Source organism: Oncorhynchus gorbuscha, linkage group LG24, assembly GCF_021184085.1.
Source record: "Oncorhynchus gorbuscha isolate QuinsamMale2020 ecotype Even-year linkage group LG24, OgorEven_v1.0, whole genome shotgun sequence".
NCBI lineage: Eukaryota > Metazoa > Chordata > Actinopteri > Salmoniformes > Salmonidae > Oncorhynchus > Oncorhynchus gorbuscha.
This window is the reverse complement of record NC_060196.1, coordinates 53,031,105-53,051,133: the sequence shown is the minus strand read 5'-3', so window position 1 is coordinate 53,051,133 and position 20,029 is coordinate 53,031,105.

Here is a 20,029-nt window from a genome sequence, read left to right as displayed (position 1 = left end):
CTACAAGCCATTAACATCCCAGACAGCAAGCAGACTACAAGCTATTAACATCCCAGACAGCACGCAGACTACAAGCTATTAACATCCCAGACAGCACGCAGACTACAAGCTATTAACATCCCAGACAGCAAGCAGGCTACAAGCTATTAACATCCCAGACAGCAAGCAGAGTACAAGCTATTAAGATCCAGTCTTGTTTACACACTCTCTCATTCCATAAAGAGTCTGTAAACAGCTGTGCTCTAGATGGGTTGCAGATAAAGAAATCTCTATTAAGATCCAGTCTTGTTTACACACTCTCTCATTCCATAAAGAGTCTGTAAACAGCTGTGCTCTAGATGGGTTGCAGATAAAGAAATCTCTATTAAGATCCAGTCTTGTTTACACACTCTCTCATTCCATAAAGAGTCTGTAAACAGCTGTGCTCTAGATGGGTTGCAGATAAAGAAATCTCTATTAAGATCCAGTCTTGTTTACACACTCTCTCATTCCATAAAGAGTCTGTAAACAGCTGTGCTCTAGATGGGTTGCAGATAAAGAAATCTCTATTAAGATCCAGTCTTGTTTACACACTCTCTCATTCCATAAAGAGTCTGTAAACAGCTGTGCTCTAGATGGGTTGCAGATAAAGAAATCTCTATTAAGATCCAGTCTTGTTTACACACTCTCTCATTCCATAAAGAGTCTGTAAACAGCTGTGCTCTAGATGGGTTGCAGATAAAGAAATCTCTATTAAGATCCAGTCTTGTTTACACACTCTCTCATTCCATAAAGAGTCTGTAAACAGCTGTGCTCTAGATGGGTTGCAGATAAAGAAAGAGTTCAATGAACAGGAGCAGAACGTGTGGACATCTAATTAGTTGTACCTATATGAATGCACAAATACATGAATGCAAACCATATCTAAGCCACTGGATGTAAAGGATACGCAAGGCTCAGACTTTAAGATTGAGCATTTTGACATTCACTCTCTGGTGAAGTATCCAACGAAATGTCATGGTTCGAAAAAGATAAATGTTGGTCCTAACAGGTAGTTTGTGCCTCAAGTCCTTATGGTACCTGGTACAAACTGTTATTTTTCATAGCCCACAGCCCATTTGTCTTTACACAATATGGCAGAAAGTCATGGGCATCAGGAATGAGTTTAAACCTTCCAGGTAAGGTAAAGAAAGTCATGGGTATCAGGAATGAGTTTAAACCTTCCAGGTAAGGCAAAGAAAGTCATGGCCATCAGGAATGAGTTTAAACCTTCCAGGTAAGGTAAAGAAAGTCATGGCCATCAGGAATGAGTTTAAACCTTCCAGGTAAGGCAAAGAAAGTCATGGGTATCAGGAATGAGTTTAAACCTTCCAGGTAAGGCAAAGAAAGTCATGGGCATCAGGAATGAGTTTAAACCTTCCAGGTAAGGTAAAGAAAGTCGTGGGCATCAGGAATGAGTTTAAACCTTCCAGGTAAGGCAAAGAAAGTCATGGGCATCAGGAATGAGTTTAAACCTTCCAGGTAAGGCAAAGAAAGGACAGAGGTCAGGTCAAATCAGAGTGAACAAAACAATGTGGACAAGGATGGATCACACCACAGATCAAGTCCTGCTTACAGATCTACTATCTTAATGTGACCAGTTTCTGACAGCAGGAAAAGAATCATGCAGCAACAGGAAATGTGAACTATATTGTGAATTATAATTCATGTACATTTTTTGTAGGGGTTGATACATTTCTCAATAGGGCAAATAAAACCTGGCAATTTTCAGTGGAAATTACATTAGAAGCCTTTTTAAACATCTAGTAAACTACAAGTTTACCTTTTCCTTCGGCTCAAGAACATTCTCTACAACAACAGTGATTAAATTAAGATAACAGATTTGCACCAGCAAGGCTACCTCAGGCCAGGCTGTCTGAAAATCAGTGAAGCCATTATCAAAACCAAGAGTTCATGCGTCAACATCACATCACAGTCCCCCTCACTCCTCTAATCTCCTCAAACCCTGACCTAGAAAGCTCAAATGCACTGGGTTTAGTGCCCGGTGTCTGTGTGAGCCGCCAGGGACACATAAATATGTTGACTGATATCTTCCTCCTTGATGAAAACCAGGCGGGAGGATGGAAGAAGCTGAGTAGAGAAATGTTTGTCCTCCTTCAATCATGTGGTGGTTTGGCCCGTGCCCTGCTCTGACAATCAGGAATACTTCCTCTGTCTCCAACCTGCAGCCAGGAAGTCCTCCAACAGTAAGTTGAGTCTGTTTTGACACAATGGGCACCATCATCAGTATGTAGGTAATCTCATCACCCAGAACCAGATTTAACAAAAGCTCATTCCAACCAATGTCTTGTTGCTGTTGTTTTTGTGCTCTTTTTGGGAGATGTCATCACCTTTTGTTGAGCACCTCATACCATTAAAACCTTTAAGTAGAATCAGTACATCTAAACTCTACAAATTAGCTAACGGTAAGGCTCTCCTGAGAGGCTAGTATGGAGGATTATGGAGGGGGATACAGGCCAGGACAGAGGGGTATATAGGGGATACAGGCCAGGACAGAGGAGGATGGAGGGAATACAGGCCAGGACAGAGGAGTATAGAGGGGATACAGGCCAGGACAGAGGAGGATAGAGGGGATACAGACCAGGACAGAGGAGGATAGAGGGGATACAGGCCAGGACAGAGGAGGATAGAGTGGATACAGGGCAGGACAGAGAAGGATAGAGGGGATACAGGCCAGAACAGAGAAGGATAGAGGTTTTATAGCATCACATACAGCAGCACTAAGACAAAGTTAGGCCTTTTCAGTCACAACAGATGTGTAATTATCTGCTGTAAGGTCATCAGACATGTGTGAGCTGCTGTCTCATGCTGCTGTCTGATTGGTTAAGTAGTGTCTCAGCCATGTTCAGAAACAATGGACACAATCACTTTCTACAGTGGAACTTGTTTTTGCGTCAGAACAAGAGCAAAGTGTGTCCTATTTGGTCAATAGCGATTTCCTCCTGTGATGTAATCAGAGAGAGAAATGCGTGAGCTGGTCTGTGTGGAGCGTGATCAGCAGAAAGATTAAAACCATAATGTCTCCATAACGTTACCTCATGTTCAGAGTGGGCACTGAGCCAGTACAACACTGACATCCACACATCTCTATAACCACCAACCATCACTCTCATCAATCATAGCCCACATGAAAAAATACTACAGTTTACTATGGAATACTACATTATCCCTCGTCATGTGTAGTACTTACTATATAATATTTTAGTATACTAGAATACTATAATAAATTCTACAGTAATGTCCGCAAAAACCCTAAGATACGCAACACTACAATTTTTTAACTATATTAAATACCACAGTATTTAAATTTGCATATACCCTGCCAACGCCCCTCCCCCATTTCACAATTTGTGCCACCCGTAAGTTAGAAAACTACATGCCAAGTAGAGACCATATTTTGTGTTCACTACAGGTTATGGAAAAGAGCTGACACTCTGAATGATCTGTTCAGAACTCAGTCATAACTACCTACAGGTTATTGAAAATGAGCTCTTTTAGGAGAAGGCCTACACTTCTATGACAAAGACAATAACAACAAAAACACTACAGGAAATACTACATTACAATACAGTCAGCAAAAACACTACAGGAAATACTACATTACAATACAGTCAGCAAAAACACTACAGGAAATACTACATTACAATACAGTCAGCAAAAACACTACAGGAAATACTACAGTATAGTGCAGTCAACAAAAACACTACAGGAAATACTACATTACAATACAGTCTGCAAAAACACTACAGGGAATACTACATTACAATACAGTCAGCAAAAACACTACAGGAAATACTACAGTATAGTGCAGTCAACAAAAACACTACAGGAAATACTACATTACAATACAGTCTGCAAAAACACTACAGGAAATACTACATTACAATACAGTCAGCAAAAACACTACAGGAAATACTACATTACAATACAGTCAGCAAAAACACTACAGGAAATACTACATTACAATACAGTCTGCAAAAACACTACAGGAAATACTACATTACAATACAGTCAGCAAAAACACTACAGGAAATACTACATTACAATACAGTCAGCAAAAACACTACAGGAAATACTACATTACAATACAGTCAGCAAAAACACTACAGGAAATACTACATTACAATACAGTCAGCAAAAACACTACAGGAAATACTACATTACAATACAGTCTGCAAAAACACTACAGGAAATACTACAGTATAGTGCAGTCTGCAAAAACACTACAGTAAATACTACAGTATAGTACAGTCAACAAAAACACTACAGTAAATACTACAGTAAAGTACAGACCACAAAAACACTACAGTATAGTACAGTCCACAAAAACACTACAGTAAATACTACAGTATAGTACAGACCACAAAAACACTACAGTAAATACTACAGTAAAGTACAGACCACAAAAACACTACAGTATAGTACAGTCCACAAAAACACTACAGTAAATACTACAGTATAGTACAGACCACAAAAACACTACAGTAAATACTACAGTAAAGTACAGACCACAAAAACACTACAGTATAGTACAGTCCACAAAAACACTACAGTATAGTACAGTCCACAAAAACACTACAGTAAATACTACAGTAAAGTACAGACCACAAAAACACTACAGTAAATACTACAGTAAAGTACAGACCACTAAAACACTACAGTAAATACTACAGTAAAGTACAGACCACAAAAACACTACAGTAAATACTACAGTAAAGTACAGACCACAAAAACACTACAGTAAATACTACAGTAAAGTACAGACCACAAAAACACTACAGTAAATACTACAGTAAAGTACAGACTACAAAAACACTACAGTAAATACTACAGTAAAGTACAGACCACTAAAACACTACAGTAAATACTACAATAAAGTACAGACCACAAAATCACTACAGAAAAGACTACAGTAAAGTACAGACCACAAAAACACTACAGTAAATACTACAGTAAAGTACAGACTACAAAAACACTACAGTAAATACTACAGTAAAGTGCAGACCACAAAAGCACTACAGTAAATACTACAGTAAAGTACAGACCACAAAAACACTACAGTATAGTACAGTCCACAAAAACACTACAGTAAATACTACAGTAAAGTACAGACCACAAAAACACTACAGTAAATACTACAGTAAAGTACAGACCACAAAAACACTACAGTAAATACTACAGTAAAGTACAGACCACAAAAACACTACAGTAAATACTACAGTAAAGTACAGACCACAAAAACACTACAGTAAATACTACAGTAAAGTACAGACCACAAAAACAACAGAAAAAACTACAGTAAAGAAAGTAAAGAAACTAATATTCAAGTGAATAGAGTGGATCTTTTAATACTGAAGCTCCCGAGTGGCACAGCGGTCTAAGGCACAGCATCTCAGTCCTAGAGTTGTCACTACAGACCCGAGTTTGATTCCAGGCTGTATCACAACTGGCTGTGATTGGGAGTCCCATAGGGCGGCGAACAATTGGCCCAGTGTCGTCCAGGTTAGGGTTTGGCCGGGGTAGGCCGTCATTGTAAATAAGAATTTGTTCTTAACTGACTTGCCAAGTTAAATAAAAATACATGTAAAAATATATCAATAAAATAATGTACACACATCCTAACTACAGTATATTTTCCAATGCCTCTCTTTTCTTTCAAACAAGAAAAACCAATAAGGTCTTAAATATGGAATCTGCAGTAGAGCGAAACAGCGCCACTGGCCACTCTACAAGCTATCCTTTCTTTTGGCTGCTAAGGAGCATCGCTCGGCAGAATTAAAGAAGTGCAGTACACATTGTCCTCTTCTATCGGTTCTGCAATGATGTCAGAGAGGAAAAAACTGTGTTGGTTGTTTGCAGTAACTTCTTTGTTTTTGTAATATCGCAAACAAACGTGGCTGTTTCACTGTTAAAGATTCCAGCTTTAAATGAAGCAATTGCAAAAGAATGTGTTGAGCTTCAGAGACAGCTGTGCACTTCAGAATGTTGAACTTTCAAGATAATGATGGTTGTTGATGTACAGTTGAGTAAGAAGGGACAGACCAGCCATATCAAACACTTAGAAGAGTCCAACAATTGACTGTCTGTTCCAACAGCTCTCAGTTGCTTTGCCTGGTAAAGAATGGGGAAATGGTCACATCAGTGCCTGATGACCGGGCGACAGGTCTTCCATGCTCGTAGATAACTCCTCAGAGGCTTGTGGTCTAAACCATATTTCAGATGATTCTTGTCTGTAAGATCAGGAAAGGCTCATTTTCCAGTGTGCAGCTTTATTGAATGAAGCAGACCTGGAAAAGACTCTGCATCCAGCTGCTAAAAACCAGACAACCACATGAACAATGTAAAAAAGACCCCATATCAATAAGGAATACTTTTCCACATGGAAAGATACAAAATATACCTGGAATGGCTGAGTGAGGCAGGACATTTTGGATTCCGATGAACCAGAATGACCTGGCTGAGTCAGAGAGTACGTGGTACCATCATTCAAAAGCCATTAAAGTTATGACCTGTAACATTACAGACAGCAAGCAGACTACAAGCTATTAACATCCCAGACAGCAAGCAGACTACAAGCTATTAACATCCCAGACAGCAAGCAGACTACAAGCTATTAACATCCCAGACAGCAAGCAGACTACAAGCTATTAACATCCCAGACAGCAAGCAGACTACAAGCTATTAACATCCCAGACAGCAAGCAGACTACAAGCTATTAACATCCCAGACAGCAAGCAGACTACAAGCTATTAACATCCCAGACAGCAAGCAGACTACAAGCTATTAACATCCCAGACAGCAAGCAGACTACAAGCTATTAACATCCCAGACAGCAAGCAGACTACAAGCTATTAACATCCCAGACAGCAAGCAGACTACAAGCTATTAACATCCCAGACAGCAAGCAGACTACAAGCTATTAACATCCCAGACAGCAAGCAGACTACAAGCTATTAACATCCCAGACAGCAAGCAGACGACAAGCTATTAACATCCCAGACAGCAAGCAGACGACAAGCTATTAACATCCCAGACAGCAAGCAGACTACAAGCTATTAACATCCCAGACAGCAAGCAGACTACAAGCTATTAACATCCCAGACACAAAGACTACAAGCTATTAACATCCCAGACAGCAAGCAGACTACAAGCTATTAACATCCCAGACAGCAAGCAGACTACAAGCTATTAACATCCCAGACAGCAAGCAGACTACAAGCTATTAACATCCCAGACAGCAAGCAGACTACAAGCTATTAACATCCCAGACAGCAAGCAGACTACAAGCTATTAACATCCCAGACAGCAAGCAGACTACAAGCTATTAACATCCCAGACAGCAAGCAGACTACAAGCTATTAACATCCCAGACAGCAAGCAGACTACAAGCTATCAGGACGAAATAAGAACGTGATAAATGAACCTGAGCAGAATGTGTGGGCAGCTAATTACTTGTATTTACAGTAGCAGTCAAAAGTTTTACAACACCTACTCATTCAAGGGTTTTTCTTTATTTTTTTACTATTTTCTACGTTGTAGAATAATATTGAAGACATCAAAACTATGTAATAACACATCATGTAGTAACTAAAAAAGGGTTAAACAAATCAAAATATATTTTAGATTTGATATACTTCAAAGTAGCGATCATAATCTGACACTTACAGCCAGAAAGCTGTCTAAGAGCAGGTTTAACCTCTCTACTGTTAGAAAGCTGTCTAAGAACAGGTTTTACCTCTCTACTGTTAGAAAGCTGTCTAAGAGCAGGTTTTACCTCTCTACTGTTAGAAAGCTGTCTAAGAGCAGGTTTTACCTCTCTACTGTTAGAAAGCTGTCTAAGAGCAGGTTTTACCTCTCTGCTGTTAGAAAGCCGTATCAACTAAGAAAACTTAAGAGTGAATTAAAATATTTTGAAAATGCAATTAAGGGAATTAACGGGAATGAACTCTTGTCCTATACAGACGTGGAAGCTGATAGTCAGGTTTTTCTATCCACAATCCAGACTACAATAAATGGTTTCCTAAAGAAATTCAAATCCAAACCTGGCCAAAAGAGGACTCTTCCTTGGCTAAATGGAGAAATCTGGAAATTGATGAAAGAACGAGATTATGCTCTAAAAATAGCCCTAAGATCCAAATTAGAGCATGACAGACGTAGGTTTACCATGTTGAGAAATAAGGTGATAAAAGAAATCAGACAGGCCAAGGCAAACTTTTTTATTAACATAATTGGTGAAGCAAAGGGAAATTCTAAACTGATCCGGGAGAATCTAAAAAAGTTAACAGGGAAAGACCATAGTAACACTGCAAAAAGACTAGAAATCATGTTGAATAACAAACTAACAGGATGCAGTCGAAATAGCAATCGCCTTCAATTCCTGCTTTATTGACTCTGTCAGGGTACTGACACAGAACCCCTCCACTGGTTTCTTGTGCTCAGTGCCACTGAATGACACTCAACCTGTCTTTATCATAAGGGAGGTTTCTGAGTCAAAGGTTAACAAGGTGATTAGCTCACTAAAGAACTCTAAAGCCAAAGATGTGTTTGGGCTGGACTCTACCTTTCATAAAACTACAAAGAGCCATTCATTGGCCTCATTACTAAGGTCACCAACACATCTATTGGTCTCGGGGTGTTTCCAAGGGTATGGAAGTCGGCCATAATAATGGCCATCTTTAAATCGGGCGACCCTGCTGACGTGAGTAACTACAGGCCCATTATTATACTACCTGTGGGGTCAAAGGTTGTTGAAAAGTGTGTAGCAGAACAACTGATTGCCCACCTCAACAACAGCTCTTCACATTACACTCCATGCAGTTTGGCATCAGAGCGAAACACTCCACAGAAACGGCCAACTGCTTTCTTCTGGAAAAGGATGGATAACGGGGGGCGTTGTTGGAGCTGTGTTTCTGGACCAAAGGAAGGCTTTTGATACTGTTAACCATGAGATTCTCATCACAAAATTGTCCAAGTTCAACTTTTCCCCTGATGCCTTGAGATGAAATCATACCTTGAAGGCAGAATTCAGCGTGTCAGAGTGAGCAATGAGCTGTCGCCCACTCTTAGCTATGATGTGGGCGTGGGGTCAATACGGGGGCCCCTCCTGTTCAGCCTGTACATTAATGATCTGCCTTCTGTATGTACTGGGTCTGAAGTTCAAATGTATGCAGATGACACAGTGATATATGTGCAAAGAGCAAACAACAAGCTGCACAAGAACTCACTACTGTAATGGTCCAGGTTACAAAGTGGCTCAGTGACTCGTGTTTGCATCTCAATGTGAAAAAAACTGTTTGCATGTTCTTCACAAAGAGGGCAACAGATGCTACTGAGCCAGATGTCTATGTGTCAGGGGAGAAGCTCCAGGTGGTATCTGATTTTAAATACCTTGGCATCATACTTGATTCCAACCTCTCTTTTAAAAAGCATGTGAAAAAGGTAATTCAAATAACCAAATTCACCCTGGCTCATTTCCGATTGATACGAAATTGTTTGACTACAGAGGTAGCAAAACTGTACTTCAAATCTATGACACTCCCCCACTTAACATACTGCTTGACTAGTTGGGCCCAAACTTGCTGTACAACATTAAAACCTATTCAGTCTGTCTACAAACAGGCTCTCAAAATGCTTGATAGGAAGCACAATAGCCATCATCACTGTTACATCCTCAGAAAGCATGAGCTCCTGAGTTGGGAAAATCTTGTGCAATACACCGACGCATGTCTTGTATTCAAGATCCTTAATGGCCTGACTCCCCCTCCATACAGTACTTTTGTTAAACAGAAAACCCAAACATATGGCAGCAGATCCACAAGGTCTGCCATGAGAGGTGACTGTATAGTTCCCTTACGGAAAAGCACCTTTTGTAAATCCGCTTTCTCTGTGAGAGCTGCACCACATATCACACTTTCACAAAATGCTTGAAGACATGGCTAAAGGTCAATCAGATTTGTGAACATGGTTCCTAGCTGTGTGTTGTCGCTTTCCATGTTGTCTGTTGTCTGTAGCTTGTGAGGTGTGGAAACACTTTGTTGCTCTTATGAATTTTGTCTTGCTGCTTTTTGTTCTATGTTGCTCTGTCTGTATGCTATGTCTTGCTTGTCCTATGTTGCTCTGCGTGTGCTCACTGCTAAATGACTGTCAATATTGTAATTGTTTTTTCAACCCAGGGACTGCGGTTGAAAATTAGCCGGCTGGCTAAAACCGGCAGTTTTACTGAAACGTTGATTAATTAATGTGCACTGTTCCTGTAAACATAAAATAAACTCAACAACTCAACAGCCACCCTTTGCCTTGATGACCGCTTTGCCCACTTTTGGCATTCTCTCAACCAGCTTCAAGAGGCAGTCACCTGGAGTGCATTTAAATTAAAAGTTAATTAGTGGAATTTCTTTCCTTCTTAATGTGTTTGTGTTGTGACAAGGCAAGGGTGGTATACAGAAAATAGCCCTATTTGGTAAAAGAGCAAGTCCATATTATGGCAAGAACAGCTCATATAAGCAAAGAGAAACGACAGTCCATCATTACTTTAAGACATGAAGGTAATTTAACGTGGAAAATTTCAAGAAAATTGAATGTTTCTTCAAGTACAGTTGCAAATACCATAAAGTTGCTACGATGAAACGGCTTCTCATGAGGACCGTCACAGGAAAGGAAGACCCAGTGTTACCTCTGCTGTAGAGGATACGTTCATTAGAGTTACCTGGCTGTCATGAGGACCGCCACAGGAAAGGAAGACCCAGAGTTACCTCTGCTGTAGAGGATACGTTCATTAGAGTTACCTGGCTGTCATGAGGACCGCCACAGGAAAGGAAGACCCAGTGTTACCTCTGCTGTAGAGGATACGTTCATTAGAGTTACCTGGCTGTCATGAGGACCGCCACAGGAAAGGAAGACCCAGTGTTACCTCTGCTGCAGAGGATATGTTCATTCCTGTCTGTGATTTATTTAGAATTCAAAGTACACTAAACCAGCATGGCTACCACAGCATTCTGCAGTGATACGCCATCCCATCTGGTTTGTGCTTCATGGGATTATCATTTGTTTTTCAACAGGACAATGACTCAACACACTTCCAGGCTGTGTAAGGACTATTTAACCAAGAAGGAGAGTGATGGAGTGCTGCATCAGATGACCTGGCCTCCACAAACACCCAAATTCAACCGTATTTTACATTTAAATTTAACTAGGCAAGTCAGTTAAGAACAAATTCTTATTTACAATGATGGCATAGGAACAGTGAGTTAACTAACTTGTTCAGGGGCAGAACAACAGATTTTCACCATGTCAGCTTGAGGATTCAATCTATTAACCTTTCGGTTACTGGCCCAACGCTCTAACCACTAGGCTACCTGCCGCCCTTATTGAGATGGTTTGGGATGAGTTGGACCTCAGAGTGAAGGAACAGCAGCCAACAAGTGCTCAGCATATGTGGGAACTCCTTAAAGATTGTTGGAAAAGCATTCCTCATGAAGCTGGTGTAGAGAATGCCAATAGTGTGCAAATCTGTTATCATGGCAAAGGGTTTTACTTTGAAGAATCTCAAGATTTGTTTTGCGTTTTTTTGGTTACTACATGATTCCATATGTGTTATTTCATAGTTCTGATGTCTTCACTGTTATTCTATAAAGTAGAAAATAGTAAAAATAAAGAAAAAGCCTTGAATGAGTAGGTGTGTCCAAACTTTTGACTGGTACTGTAAATGAATGCATACATACTGAACACATTCTTTACACAATATGGCAGAAAGTCGTGGGCATCAGGAATGAGTTTAAACCTTCCAGGTAAGGTAAAGAAAGTCATGGGCATCAGGAATGAGTTTAAACCTTCCAGGTAAGGTAAAGAAAGTCATGGGCATCAGGAATGAGTTTAAACCTTCCAGGTAAGGTAAAGAAAGTCGTGGGCATCAGGAATGAGTTTAAACCTTCCAGGTAAGGTAAAGAAAGTCATGGGCATCAGGAATGAGTTTAAACCTTCCAGGTAAGGCAAAGAGAGTCATGGGCATCAGGAATGAGTTTAAACCTTCCAGGTAAGGTAAAGAAGGTCGTGGGCATCAGGAATGAGTTTAAACCTTCCAGGTAAGGTAAAGAAAGTCGTGGGCATCAGGAATGAGTTTAAACCTTCCAGGTAAGGTAAAGAAAGTCATGGGCATCAGGAATGAGTTTAAACCTTCCAGGTAAGGTAAAGAAAGTCATGGGCATCAGGAATGAGTTTAAACCTTCCAGGTAAGGTAAAGAAAGTCATGGGCATCAGGAATGAGTTTAAACCTTCCAGGTAAGGTAAAGAAAGTCATGGGCATCAGGAATGAGTTTAAACCTTCCAGGTAAGGTAAAGAAAGTCGTGGGCATCAGGAATGAGTTTAAACCTTCCAGGTAAGGTAAAGAAAGTCATGGGCATCAGGAATGAGTTTAAACCTTCCAGGTAAGGCAAAGAAAGTCATGGGCATCAGGAATGAGTTTAAACCTTCCAGGTAAGGTAAAGAAAGTCATGGGCATCAGGAATGAGTTTAAACCTTCCAGGTAAGGCAAAGAAAGTCATGGGCATCAGGAATGAGTTTAAACCTTCCAGGTAAGGTAAAGAAAGTCGTGGGCATCAGGAATGAGTTTAAACCTTCCAGGTAAGGTAAAGAAAGTCGTGGGCATCAGGAATGAGTTTAAACCTTCCAGGTAAGGTAAAGAAAGTCGTGGGCATCAGGAATGAGTTTAAACCTTCCAGGTAAGGTAAAGAAAGTCGTGGGCATCAGGAATGAGTTTAAACCTTCCAGGTAAGGTAAAGAAAGTCGTGGGCATCAGGAATGAGTTTAAACCTTCCAGGTAAGGTAAAGAAAGTCGTGGGCATCAGGAATGAGTTTAAACCTTCCAGGTAAGGTAAAGAAAGTCGTGGGCATCAGGAATGAGTTTAAACCTTCCAGGTAAGGTAAAGAAAGTCGTGGGCATCAGGAATGAGTTTAAACCTTCCAGGTAAGGTAAAGAAAGTCATGGGCATCAGGAATGAGTTTAAACCTTCCAGGTAAGGTAAAGAAAGTCATGGGCATCAGGAATGAGTTTAAACCTTCCAGGTAAGGTAAAGAAAGTCATGGGCATCAGGAATGAGTTTAAACCTTCCAGGTAAGGTAAAGAAAGTCATGGGCATCAGGAATGAGTTTAAACCTTCCAGGTAAGGCAAAGAAAGTCATGGGCATCAGGAATGAGTTTAAACCTTCCAGGTAAGGTAAAGAAAGTCGTGGGCATCAGGAATGAGTTTAAACCTTCCAGGTAAGGTAAAGAAAGTCGTGGGCATCAGGAATGAGTTTAAACCTTCCAGGTAAGGTAAAGAAAGTCGTGGGCATCAGGAATGAGTTTAAACCTTCCAGGTAAGGTAAAGAAAGTCATGGGCATCAGGAATGAGTTTAAACCTTCCAGGTAAGGTAAAGAAAGTCATGGGCATCAGGAAAGTCATGGGCATCAGGAATGAGTTTAAACCTTCCAGGTAAGGTAAAGAAAGTCGTGGGCATCAGGAATGAGTTTAAACCTTCCAGGTAAGGTAAAGAAAGTCATGGGCATCAGGAATGAGTTTAAACCTTCCAGGTAAGGCAAAGAAAGTCATGGGCATCAGGAATGAGTTTAAACCTTCCAGGTAAGGTAAAGAAAGTCATGGGCATCAGGAATGAGTTTAAACCTTCCAGGTAAGGCAAAGAAAGTCATGGGCATCAGGAATGAGTTTAAACCTTCCAGGTAAGGTAAAGAAAGTCGTGGGCATCAGGAATGAGTTTAAACCTTCCAGGTAAGGTAAAGAAAGTCGTGGGCATCAGGAATGAGTTTAAACCTTCCAGGTAAGGTAAAGAAAGTCGTGGGCATCAGGAATGAGTTTAAACCTTCCAGGTAAGGTAAAGAAAGTCGTGGGCATCAGGAATGAGTTTAAACCTTCCAGGTAAGGTAAAGAAAGTCGTGGGCATCAGGAATGAGTTTAAACCTTCCAAAGAAAGTCGTGGGCATCAGGAATGAGTTTAAACCTTCCAGGTAAGGTAAAGAAAGTCGTGGGCATCAGGAATGAGTTTAAACCTTCCAGGTAAGGTAAAGAAAGTCATGGGCATCAGGAATGAGTTTAAACCTTCCAGGTAAGGTAAAGAAAGTCATGGGCATCAGGAATGAGTTTAAACCTTCCAGGTAAGGTAAAGAAAGTCATGGGCATCAGGAATGAGTTTAAACCTTCCAGGTAAGGCAAAGAAAGTCGTGGGCATCAGGAATGAGTTTAAACCTTCCAGGTAAGGCAAAGAAAGTCATGGGTATCAGGAATGAGTTTAAACCTTCCAGGTAAGGTAAAGAAAGTCATGGGCATCAGGAATGAGTTTAAACCTTCCAGGTAAGGCAAAGAAAGTCGTGGGCATCAGGAATGAGTTTAAACCTTCCAGGTAAGGCAAAGAAAGGACAGAGGTCAGGTCAAATCAGAGTGAACAAAACAATGTGGACAAGGATGGATCACACCACAGATCAAGTCCTGCTTACAGAGCTACTATCTTAATGTGACCAGTTTCTGACAGCAGGAAAATAATCATGCAGCAACAGGAAATGTGAACTATATTGTGAATTATAATTCATGTACATTTTTTGTAGGGGTTGATACATTTCTCAATAGGGCAAATAAAACCTGGCACTTTTCAGTGGAAATTACATTAGAAGCCTTTTTAAACATCTAGTAAACTACAAGTTTGCATTTCCTTCAGCTCAAGAACATTCTCTACAACAACAGTGATTAAATTAAGATAACAGATTTGCACCAGCAAGGCTACCTCAGGCCAGGCTGTCTGAAAATCAGTGAAGCCATTATCAAAACCAAGAGTTCATGCGTCAACATCACATCACAGTCCCCCTCACTCCTCTAATCTCCTCAAACCCTGACCTAGAAAGCTCAAATGCACTGGGTTTAGTGCCCGGTGTCTGTGTGAGCCGCCAGGGACACATAAATATGTTGACTGATATCTTCCTCCTTGATGAAAACCAGGCGGGAGGATGGAAGAAGCTGAGTAGAGAAATGTTTGTCCTCCTTCAATCATGTGGTGGTTTGGCCCGTGCCCTGCTCTGACAATCAGGAATACTTCCTCTGTCTCCAACCTGCAGCCAGGAAGTCATCCAACAGTAAGTTGAGTCTGTTTTGACACAATGGGCACCATCATCAGTATGTAGGTAATCTCATCACCCAGAACCAGATTTAACAAAAGCTCATTCCAACCAATGTCTTGTTGCTGTTGTGCTCTTTTTGGGAGATGTCATCACCTTTTGTTGAGCACCTCATACCATTAAAACCTTTAAGTAGAATCAGTACATCTAAACTCTACAAATCAGCTAACGGTAAGGCTCTCCTGAGAGGCTAGTATGGAGGATTATGGAGGGGGATACAGGCCAGGACAGAGGAGGATGGAGGGGATACAGGCCAGAGGGGTATATAGGGGATACAGGCCAGGACATAGGAGGATGGTGGGGATACAGGCCAGGACAGAGAGGTATATAGGGGATACAGGCCAGGACAGAGAGGTATATAGGGGATACAGGCCAGGACATAGGAGGATGGTGGGGATACAGGCCAGGACAGAGAAGGATAGAGGGGATACAGGCCAGGACAGAGGAGGATAGAGGGGATACAGGCCAGGACAGAGGAGGATAGAGGGGATACAGGCCAGGACAGAGGAGGATAGAGGGGATACAGGCCAGGACAGAGGAGGATAGAGGGGATACAGGCCAGGACAGAGGAGGATAGAGGGGATACAGGCCAGGACAGAGCAGGATGGAGGGGATACAGGCCAGAGGGGTATATAGGGGATACAGGCCAGGACATAGGAGGATGGTGGGGATACAGGCCAGGACAGAGGAGGATAGAGGGGATACAGGCCAGGACATAGGAGGATAGAGGGGATACAGGCCAGGACATAGGAGGATGGTGGGGATACAGGCCAGGACAGAGAGGTATATAGGGGATACAGGCCAGGACAGAGAGGTATATAGGGGATACAGGCCAGGACAGAGAGGTATATAGGGGATACAGGCCAGGACAGAGAGGTATATAGGGGATACAGGCCAGGACATAGGAGGATGGTGGGGATACAGGCCAGGACAGAGGAGGATAGAGGGGATACAGGCCAGGACAGAGGAGGATAGAGGGGATACAGGCCAGGACAGAGGAGGATGGAGGGGATACAGGCCAGGACAGAGGAGGATAGAGGGGATACAGGCCAGGACAGAGGAGGATAGAGGGGATACAGGCCAGGACAGATGAGGATAGAGGGATACAGGCCAGGACAGAGGAGGATATAGGGGATACAGGCCAGGACAGAGGAGGATGGAGGGGGATACAGGCCAGGACAGAGAGGTATATAGGGGATACAGGCCAGGACAGAGGATTATAGAGGGGGATACAGGCCAGGACAGAGAGGTATATATGGGATACAGGCCAGGACATGGGAGGATAGAGGGGATACAGGCCAGGACAGAGGAGGAAGGAGGGAGATTACAGGCCAGGACAGAGGAGGAAGGAGGGGATACAGGCCAGGACAGAGGAGGAAGGAGGGAGATTACAGGCCAGGACAGGGGAGTAGAGGGGATACAGGCCAGGACAGAGGAGTATAGAGGGGATACAGGCCAGGACAGAGGAGGATAGAGGGGATACAGGCCAGGACATAGGAGGATAGAGGGGATACAGGCCAGGACATAGGAGGATAGAGGGGATACAGGCCAGGACAGAGGAGGATAGAGGGGATACAGGCCAGGACATAGGAGGATAGAGGGGATACAGGCCAGGACATAGGAGGATAGAGGGGATACAGGCCAGGACATAGGAGGATAGAGGGGATACAGGCCAGGACATAGGAGGATAGAGGGGATACAGACCAGGACAGAGGAGGATATAGGCCAGGACAGAAGAGGATATAGGCCAGGACAGAAGAGGATATAGGCCAGGACAGAAGAGGATATAGGCCAGGACAGAGGAGTAATGAAGGGATACCGGTAGGGACAAAGGAAATGACCACCATTTATGGGTAGTCTTGAACTATCAGACTACAGGCCCCATTCTATTAAAACTGGTTACCAGGTTTCCAAGACAAGTGGGACAGAGCCTGTAGGTTCTAGAAGGTTCTAGAAACAGAACTAAAATGAATTGAGCTTTTATAGCATCACATACAGCAGCACTAAGACAAAGTTAGGCCTTTTCAGTCACAACAGATGTGTAATTATCTGCTGTAAGGTCATCAGACATGTGTGAGCTGCTGTCTCATGCTGCTGTCTGATTGGTTAACTAGTGTCTCAGCCATGTTCAAAAACAATGGACACAATTGGACACAATGGACACTACAGCGGAACTTGTTTTTGCGTCAGAACAAGAGCAAAGTGTGTCCTATTTGGTCAATAGCGATTTCCTCCTGTGATGTAATCAGAGAGAGAAATGCGTGAGCTGGTCTGTGTGGAGCGTAATCAGCAGAAAGATTAAAACCATAATGTCTCCATAACGTTACCTCATGTTCAGAGTGGGCACTGAGCCAGTACAACACTGACATCCACCCATCTCTATAACCACCAACCATCACTCTCATCAATCATAGCCCACATGAAAAAATACTACAGTTCACTATAGAATATTATACTACACACTGTAGTATCCCTCGATCATGTGTAGTACTTACTATAGAATGTTTTAACATACTAGAATACTATAGTAAATACTACAGTAATGTCTGCAAAAACACTACACTTTTTTAACTATAGTAAATACTACAGTATTCAATTTGCATATACCCTGCCCATTCCCCTCCCCTATTTCACAAATCGTCCCATAAGTGAAGAAATACATGCCAATTAGAGATCACATATTGTGTTCCCGACAGGTTATAGAAAAGAGTAAAAGCTCTGAATTATCCATTCAGAACTCAGTCCTACCTAGGTAGGTTTCCTGAAGGAGAAAGTCTCCACTTCTATGTCAAAAACAATAAAACAAACACACTACAGTAAATACTACAGTGATGTTCGCAAAAACACTAGAGTAAATACTACATTATAGTACAGTCTGCAAAAACACTACAGTAAATACTACATTATAGTACAGTCTGCAAAAACACTAGAGTAAATACTACATTATAGTACCAGTCTGCAAAAACACTAGAGTAAATACTACATTATAGTACCAGTCTGCAAAAACACTAGAGTAACTACTACATTATAGTACAGTCTGCAAAAACACTAGAGTAAATACTACATTATAGTACCAGTCTGCAAAAACACTAGAGTAAATATTACATTATAGTACAGTCTGCAAAAACACTAGAGTAAATACTACATTATAGTACAGTCTGCAAAAACACTAGAGTAAATACTACATTATAGTACCAGTCTGCAAAAACACTAGAGTAAATACTACATTATAGTACCAGTCTGCAAAAACACTAGAGTAAATACTACATTATAGTACAGTCTGCAAAAACACTAGAGTAAATACTACATTATAGTACCAGTCTGCAAAAACACTAGAGTAAATACTACATTATAGTACCAGTCTGCAAAAACACTAGAGTAAATACTACATTATAGTACAGTCTGCAAAAACACTAGAGTAAATACTACATTATAGTACCAGTCTGCAAAAACACTAGAGTAAATACTACAGTAAAGTAGAGTCCACAAAAACTCTATAGTAAATACTACAATATAGTCAGCAAAAACACTACAGTAAATAATACAGTATACAGTATGCATTCATAAAGTCCTTCTTACATCAGTAGATGTCACAAAGTGCTGTACAGAAACCCAGCCTAAAACCCCAAACAGCAAGCAATGCAGATGTAGAAGCACGGTGTCTAGGAAAAAGTCCCAAGAAAGTCAGGGGCCAAGGAAGAAACCTAGAGAAGAACCAGGCTCTGAGGGGTGGCCAGTCCTCTTCTGGCTGTGCCATGTGGAGAATAGAAACCTAGAGAGGAACCAGGCTCTGAGGGGTGGCCAGTCCTCTTCTGGCTGTGCCGGGTGAAGAATAGAAACCTAGAGAGAAACCAGGCTCTGAGGGGTGGCCAGTCCTCTTCTGGCTGTGCCGGGTGAAGAATAGAAACCTAGAGAGGAACCAGGCTCTGAGGGGTGGCCAGTCCTCTTCTGGCTGTGCCGGGTGAAGAATAGAAACCTAGAGAGGAACCAGGCTCTGAGGGGTGGCCAGTCCTCTTCTGGCTGTGCCGGGTGAAGAATAGAAACCTAGAGAGGAACCAGGCTCTGAGGGGTGGCCAGTCCTCTTCTGGCTGTGCCGGGTGGAGAATGTAAGAGTAAATGGCCAGTAGGGCAGAATGTACTATAGGATATACTACAGTTGTCTTTTACTACAGTATTTCTAATATAGTTAACAGTAAATACTAAAGTATTTCTAACATACTAAGTATACTATAGTATTTTTTTATGTGGGAGGAGACACTTATTTTATTTGTATTTTTTTGTACTTTTTACCCCTTTTTCGTGGTATCCAATTGGTAGGTGCAGTCTTATCCCATCGCTGCAACTCCCGTAAGAACTCGGGAGAGGCAAAGGTCGAGAGCATCTTCCAAAACACGGCCCTGCTTCTTGACACACTGCTCGCTTAACCCAGAAGCCAGCCGCACCAATGTGTCGGAGGAAGCACCGGATGCTGGGCCAATTGTGCACCGCCTCAGGCACCGCCTCATGGGTTTCCGCGGTCGGTTGCAAAACAGCACCGGATCGAACCCTGATCTGTAGTGGCGGCTCAATCCCTGCGATGCAGTGCCTTAGGCCGCTGGTGCCTTATGACCCTGCGCCACTCGGAAGGCCCAGGGAGGAGACACTTACTGACTCCATTGTTTGAGAAGACATTTCACAACTGTAGCCGTTCTAATTTCATAAAGTATGATCACATGGGAACTGGAAAAAACAGAAGTAGCCAGTCATTCACATAAGTGCTCATGGTTGAGAACTGAGGTTGAATCTGCTCCTCAGATATGATTGGTCTATGTATTTACTTAGTAGAAAATCAA